We start from the raw sequence: 8,138 nt of genomic DNA on the forward strand, positions 1-8,138 counted from the left end.
CAAATTGATATGAAGTGTAACCTACTCCATGTGCCTCTAGAATACCTAGGTTGAACAACCTGTCCTAGCACTCAGTCAAAAAGTCATAGGCTTTCTCCTTGTTTGTACCATCAAATCTGGAAGGTTTCAATAGAACAAACCTCTTAAAAATCTTCTTCTCAACTACTAATATGGAAGCAGTAGCAGAAACTGGTGGGGCTACAAATCTCGGAGGTGCAATAGAAGGTACTGAAGAAGAACTTGGAGTCTAAAATCCAACACTAGGCCCCTGAACTGGCAGTGTAGCACCAACTACGATGGATATATAAAAGTACATAGTAGCACACCCGAAGTAAGAGTACTATCCAATCTAGACAATTGTCTCACCAATAGCTCCTAAAGTATCGGAGCACTATCGAAAACTGCAAAAGGCTGGGCTGGGCTGGCCTCTGCTCCTCTGCTTGCAGCTCATAATCATCCTCATGCTCATACATGGGCTTAAGTGATGGCTTTCTAGCTCTTCCACAAGAAGATGCTTCTCCCCTTGTTGGTCCTCGGCCTATAACTCCACTGCATCCCCTATCTCGCCCGTGAACTGGAGCTTGGGCAGTAGGTGTAACCTCATCCTCAGTTACTTTAGCTATATTCCTCACCATCTACATAGAAGGAAGACGATTAGAGGTATATGACAATTTATACGAATAATTTGCACAAAAGGAATCAAAAGAAAGAACTTCTGCTAACAAATATCTTGTAGCCTCTTGAAGATAAGTACGAATGTCTACGTACCAATCCACAAGACTCTACTAGACACCCTCCTCTTTAACTTATGAGACTAGTAACCTAATTCTCTAATACCAATTTTTCATGATCCAAAAATCGAGGTGATGATGGCACACATCCCAAAACCATACCTATGTGTAAGCCTAAAAATTAAAACTCATACGAGACTCTCAAGGAGAAGTCAGGCCGTAATTTAAATGAAAAGAAAGATAACAAAGAAAATATCCCAAAACCTAGTGTCATAAGTATAAAGAGCATCTACTAAAAGGTTCAATTTGAATATACAACATAAGTCTTCGAATAGTAATAAAGACTGAAAATGAAGGATATAACTAGTGGCAATTCGGATCCCAAGGTCTCACCACTAATCTAATAATGAGATATCCGCAATAAGATCAATTGCCATGCGGGATACCCTGACTAGGATCTGCATCAAAATAAACACAAAAGTAAGGGTGAGTACAATCCACATTACTCAGTCGATTTAGCCGACTGAGTATAAGAAATTAATCAAACCTATGAAATAAACTAAGGAACGCTTCCACCTACATACAGAAAAGTCTCAGACCGGCATCGATACTACCAATTTATATGAAATAGTACAAGTAAGGTAAAAACATAAGTATAGTTCATTATCACAATTAACCAGATAAGTCAAGTATCAAAGATATCAATGCAATACAATATGATGAATAAAATGATATGGTGGTACACTAGAATTAAGGTTATGACACAGCCTGTCGTATACATCTGTCAGGTTAAATCTTTTGAACAAGGACCCATGGGGGACTCGCAGTACATTTGTTGAATCACAATCTCGAAATCTCATCAAATTTCCACCTAGCTCATGGTCAAGGGACAAAAAGGTAGACATATTTTTTTACAAAAAGACTTTCACAGTTCTCAACTTCCCAAGATCAATACTATAATGAAGGAGGATGAATGCATTACAATACATATAGCATAGAGGTAATATTCTACTCAACATGTAAAAATACAAGGTTCAAGTTCTCTAAACTCAACCTAAACATGATATTCCCCCTTAATAGATAGCAATAGGGAGAAATTTTACTAAAATAAGTGTTCAGCCTCTTTCAGATACAGCTCAATTCTTAATTACACACAAAACCGCCAGCTAGAACCCCTCACGCAGGCATTTCAAATTAAATAGTCTTCTCACACCTCAGTCACAGATAAAACATGAATCACACATTCTCAAAGCAAGTAAAATAGAAAATAAGAACCCCACACGGGCTACACAGCACGTATTATTTTTTATTGTTTTCAATTGAAATTTTTTTGTTTTTTTTTCAATATTTATATTGGCCCCCACACGGGCATCGTAAATAATTTAACAGTCCCAATCTATAATACAACTCCATCCCAAAGTCTATAACACAAGATTGACTAATTAGCCTATTTCAGTCTCAAGAAGGATAGCCAAACCTACCTAAATTTTCGAAACCGCATTCGAACGCTCCTACCGGATGAACAACCCTCGAATTCAATATTTAAAATGATAACCCACTATCAGGAATGAAACATACACGTCACAAGGAGTCTCAAGACAACCATATTGCAAGGATATAGAAACGGGGGTAAAATAGTCCAAAAATTGATAAATATCAAAAAAAGGCTAAAACTAGAAATCGACTTTAGAATCGGGTTCTATATCAAAAATGGAGCTCAGGCTAAAAAAACTCATACAATTTGAGTAAGAATTGAGTTCAAAATCACCATTTGGGGTTTAGGGAAATCAAGGGATTTGGAATTCAAAAACAACAAATTGGAAGTTAAAATGACAAAATATTACATGGCAATCAAGGATTTTAGGTAGAAAATCACTTACCCAACGTTTTTCCACAAAATTTCCCTTTCAAGTCACCTTCCCCAAGCTCCCAAAAGTTTGAAAATGGTGGAAATGAGGAAATTAGGCCTTTTTCCGAAGTTGGAGACTGAAGGCAAAATTTGTGCATTATGATCGGGAGCCACTCTCACGATTGCGAAGCACTGGGAAGTAATACATCGCGATCGTGAATAGCACAGAAATAGGAAATTCATCATGATCGCGAACCCTCCCTTGCAATCGCAAAGCATAATGAATCAACACATCACGATCACATGACCTCAGGTCACGATCATGAAGAGTAATTCAGGATGCACCAGAAACCAGAAATAGCAGCTGAGACACAACTCAAAATGACTCTGATTGGTCCTTCGGGAGTCATTCGGAATCCTGTACACACAAACTATATAAGTACTCCTACTAAATTCAATATTCCAGACTCAATGAAACCATCAGAATTTAAATTCGAGGTCTTCTTAACCCGAAAATCGATAAGTCACAACTAAACTAACTTTGAACCTCAAAATGACCAAAACAAGCTCGGACCTCAAAAAAATAACAAAGCCACTCCTACGCCTAAAATCACCCACTGAAACCAATGGAATCATCAAAAATCCAATTCGAGTCTCCGAACTCAAATTGTTAACCAAAGTCAAACTTAATTCCTTTAAAACCATACTTTCCAACTTAGGACCTCAATTTCACGAAACAACTCCAAATTCGAAAACAAAGACATTCTTAGACTAACTTTCACATTCCAGAGTTGATGGAACTGACAGAATTTTATTTTGAGACCTGTAGCTCTTGTGGGTATAGAAAACCACTTTTGAGAAATTTAAACCTTTAAAACTCAAAAACTCACAAAATTCACAACCCTTTTACGAATTTTCCAAGACCAACCACACAAATTGATCAATTAACATTTGAGAAAACTAATGAGAGGGGTAAAATAGTAATTTTTCAAGAATTTTCAAAAATGATCATCAAGGTCAGTGAACCAATTGATGATGGATTGTTTCCAGAACATCATGAATTAGAAGAAGATTCTATAGAAGACGAATATGAAACTGAAAATGAGACTGAAGAGGATGATGTTGAGGAGTTCGAAGAAGAAATAGATACAGACTAGTGATTCATAGAAATGTATTATTGTATCTTCGATGACTTTTGTTTATAGTGAAATATTTTGGATGCAATTTTTTTATGGAAAAAAAGTATGCTTGATATTGAAAGAGGCTAAGTGAATTGTACTAAATTTACCTCTTTCTATTTTCCTATGCAAAAAAAGTGTTTACTGGTTGTTATTTACTTGTGATTTTTTGTTGAAAATCCAATGTTCATATCACTGCCAATAGAATTTGGTTAGTTGAAGAAACATTAATAACTGAGACTTTTTTGTTTATTAATAACTTAAATTCTGAAATTGATATCTACATAGTTGATTAACTGATAGAGCATAATGGTTTCTTAAAGCAACTAATATCTTTTTATGTATGACATGCTTCAACTTTGGTTGGAATATTTCTAGTTTTACCTCCCTGTTTTTAAGCCTGAGCTGGTGAACTCCAAAAATAAGATAGCTGTTTGTATATATCATTTATTACTAGTTAGATAGGAAGGCATTCTCAAACTTCTGTTTTCCTTCCTCTGGAAATTCTCAAGTTCACTTTCTTCCATGACATCTGTGAAAGAATCTGAGTATTTACTTCAAAATCTTAAGGTTGTTTTGTTAAGAGTTGTATGACAATAGTCAACCGTAGATGGTAATAGTAAACTTACAGGAATTGTTTTAGTATTTCTTAAAATATAGAAATTCTTTAACTCAGATTTTGTTACATATGATTACCTTTATTTTTTCTTGTAGATATGGCACAAGGAAGGGGTAGAGGTAACGCTAATCGTGCAACAAAGATGTCAATCAGAGGTCGAGCTAGCACAAGTCGAGTTATTATGCCTACTATTCACATTCCCATAACTAGCTCTCATCAAGATGGTACCAGTTCCTCTAGTGGACCACCCATTCAAATTCAAACATTAGTTCCTCTAGTTCGCCTGTTGTTCAAACATCATGTCATGGTAGTACTCTATCAGTTCATTCTGAACAAACTCCTGTAATACCTAATAGGAGCAATGCAATAGGTGAGGGTGCATCTATTGATCCGAGAAACGTAATAGGTGAGTCTGCATCTATTCAGAACAACACAATAGGTGAAGGTGAGAGCAATAGTAATTCTGGACAGCAGACACTTGTTTTTCTTTCTCCTTCCGAGATTAGTTTGTGTTTGCACTATTATAATTAATATACTGTAATTACTTTATCATAGACTTCATATAATATCTTCAAATTTTTTTAGGTTGGAACCGTTAGGTTTTTGCTGAATAGGTGAGCCTTACATGAGTGGGCTTGATCCTAAGGGATTTAATTGCAAAAGTGTCTCATAAGAAATGAAAGATTTTTATCTGGGATAATTGAGGTATAATATTTCACAATTTGAATTAAAAAGTTTTATCACTTATAGTTTGGATACTAATGTTGTTATTTATAAGATTATTTCAAAAGGAATCCTATTGGGATCCTTCCATTGATAGTGAAGTGAAGATACAATGGTGTAGGAAGGCAATGAGAAGGTATAGTAATTTCATTTCTAGCATAAAAAAGATATAGTACGACCAAAATATATTCTGGAAGAAACATGAAAAAGTTGAAGGAATCATTGGAAACATCCTAAAGTTATTGAAAAGTCAAAAATAAATTCAAAAATTTGTTGTGGCGGTTTGAATGCAGTTGCCCAGGGGACTCACACGGGAGGCTCTATTACCATTGGAGAGCATCACAAGAGACTTGTAAGTATATTTTCACGCACCCTTAATTTACTTATTTTACCGTGACAATTTGCAATTTATTTAGCATCCAAGTTTTGTCTCTAAGAATGTCTAGCTTTTTCTAAACTAGAGAAAGCCTGTGAATTTCAGATAGGCTACTCTCTTTTTCATATGCCTGACATGTAAAAAAAATGTATGAATAATGCGAATTATGCTGGACTAGAAACTTGTGACTAGAATATCATAAATAGCATTCAATTTGGAACTTCAGATGCTCAATGTTTCTCCTATAGACAATCTTCTTTCGATAAAAATGAAATGATACCGATCCTGGCATTAGTAAGATTTTGTCAATTTAAAGTGTAGGTGTGTGATGAATAAGGAATCAGTTTCAGCCATTTCATTAGTTGAGGTATATATAGGGGCAACTGTATCTATTTGTTGTCCTTTAATGTAATAAGTTTGAATTCACCTAATTCAAACCTTGTCTGGTTTATGATCTGGACCCCAATCTTAACTAAAACAGCTTTATTGCACACTTTAAGATCAACAATATAAAAGTCTCCTAAAAAGTAAGCATATTTTGTTCCAATCGTAATAGCGTATGGAAATGGAGACAATGATCTCTATGGCTAAGCACTCTAACCACAACAAATGGCTCAGTTGGTTCACCATTTAGTATTTTGGAATAGTTCATGACCTAAAACACTTTGAAGTAAACTCGCTGTATTTGGTTGTTATACAATTTACTGATTATTGCTTTTGATTATTATATGCAATAGGCTACACGAGGATGACAATATTTTCTCTGTATTTTGGTTAAATTTAATACAAATAATAAATTACTCCATGAATAGAATTTACTGTAATTGAGGAAAAACATTAATACTTAAATCTTTAGCATAGAACAGTTTCAGCTAATACATCTTAACTTCAAGTTTTACATGTGTATCACTCTCACACACATATGGTCTCGAATTACACAATATCATATTTTCATGTGTTTTAATTTTTTTTCTTATATAGGCTATTAAAAAGGGTCAAGATCCAACACCAAGTGAGATACATTTGCACGTACATACATATAATCATGATGAAAATTCTTTTGTTGGTGAACGAACTTGAATCGTTCTTTATTTACTCATTGATGGCAAAATTATGGATTCACTTTATATATCATCATTACTACCACTAGAACCAAAAAATAACTTAGTACGTAATTGGAGAACAACAGTCACCAAACCTCGACAAATACAACTAGTCCATCACTAACCCCGTCGCTCCTCCTCTCCCCCTTATCGCTGCTAGCAGCAACATCACCAAACCACGAGCTCTCCTAAAACCAATTGCCAGAAACCCAAAAATGAAACAAGCACCAGTGAGAACAGCAACAACAATAGTCAGTCAAGATAGAAATAAACCAAACCCAGGAGCCAACTCCCAGCTCCCTCACTATTCTTCTTTGTTAAACTCGATTTCTTTATTTTATATTGTTATTGTATTTTTTTTGTACAAATCTAAATGAAATGCTCTATTTCTCTTTTTTTCCCAATTCGAGTTTCATCGTTATTGTGGGTATTTGTTTTGATTGGAATAAGTTCCAGGTGCTTCACCTTTATTTTTGTTCTAGCTACTATTATTTTTTATTATTTTGCTGATTTGGCGTTGGTTTTGTTTGATATTTACTCGTGTGAGCTTTGTTTTGCTCAGTTATGGTTGTTTTTATTTTTACACCTAGTCTGGATGTGTCTATTGTTGTTGTTATTATTAACAATGAATTTCACTAATTATCACTTTCTTTTACAGGAAAAATATCAAGAGATATTACACAACCAAATACAAACTCAATCTGATTTTGATCAATGGAAAGCATATTATCAAGTCGTGGGAGGAAAAAAGAAAAGAAGGATATATGTTCTTGAATCTCAAATAAAAGTATTTATTAGTAAAATTATTGTGTATCTTTTGGATCTGATGATTTAGACTAAGTACCATCTCCGAGTGCTCAAACAACACCACCGACGGAAAATATGGATGAGTTAGTGATGCGATTGATTCCTTCACTGACTAATCACATGTTTTCTGTATTTGTTGAACATGTACGTGGATTGATTTCTCTGACCTCATCTCAGCCAAAATTTGGAGCAAATACCCTCTTAGTTAGTTTTTTGGCTAGACATTTTTTACAAATGCTTTCAACTATATATTTTACTTGAAAATTATTGTTGGGGATGTTTTAAACTTGGTTATATAATTTGACTAGCTATGTGTTTTGGATCTTGTGGAATATTAATTTTTATGAATTAAGTTAATTATCTGATTATATAATATGTGTTTGAACATGTGTATTTAAAATATTATACAAATAAAAAATTCTTGACGGATTTATGACAAATTATGTTCATAGCTAAAAGAATGGAGATAGGATTAGCGACAAATATTTGGTCCCCCAATATGATGAGACGGCAAAATTATTTATAAAATTAGTGCCAAGTTAAAAATACAGGGACGCATAATTTTTTGTCGTTAAAATAAAGGCAGAAAAGTATCAAAAATAGCGATGAGATTAGCGACAAATATTTGTTCGCCCATAAGATGAGACAAAGAAATAACTTACAAAATTAGCGACGTAAATTATAAAAACAGCGATGGATTTTTTTGTCGCTAATCTTGCCAACGGATAACTTACATCACGCATTTGTCGCTA

General features: G+C 34.3%; 1 long non-coding RNA gene and 1 pseudogene across 1 annotated transcript; both read left to right on the forward strand.

Moving 5' to 3' along the window:
* The first annotated feature begins 1,526 nt into the window (after nt 1–1,526).
* LOC129870836 (uncharacterized) lies at nt 1,527–4,909 on the forward strand (annotated as a pseudogene).
* A 129-nt stretch (nt 4,910–5,038) lies between these two features.
* On the forward strand, nt 5,039–7,562 carry LOC129870837 (uncharacterized). Its single transcript, XR_008762135.1, has 3 exons — nt 5,039–5,236; nt 5,394–5,452; nt 7,238–7,562. It is a non-coding gene; the product is annotated as an uncharacterized LOC129870837 (long non-coding RNA).
* Nucleotides 7,563–8,138: the final 576 nt, after the last annotated feature.

Source organism: Solanum dulcamara, chromosome 10 (assembly GCF_947179165.1).
Source record: "Solanum dulcamara chromosome 10, daSolDulc1.2, whole genome shotgun sequence".
NCBI lineage: Eukaryota > Viridiplantae > Streptophyta > Magnoliopsida > Solanales > Solanaceae > Solanum > Solanum dulcamara.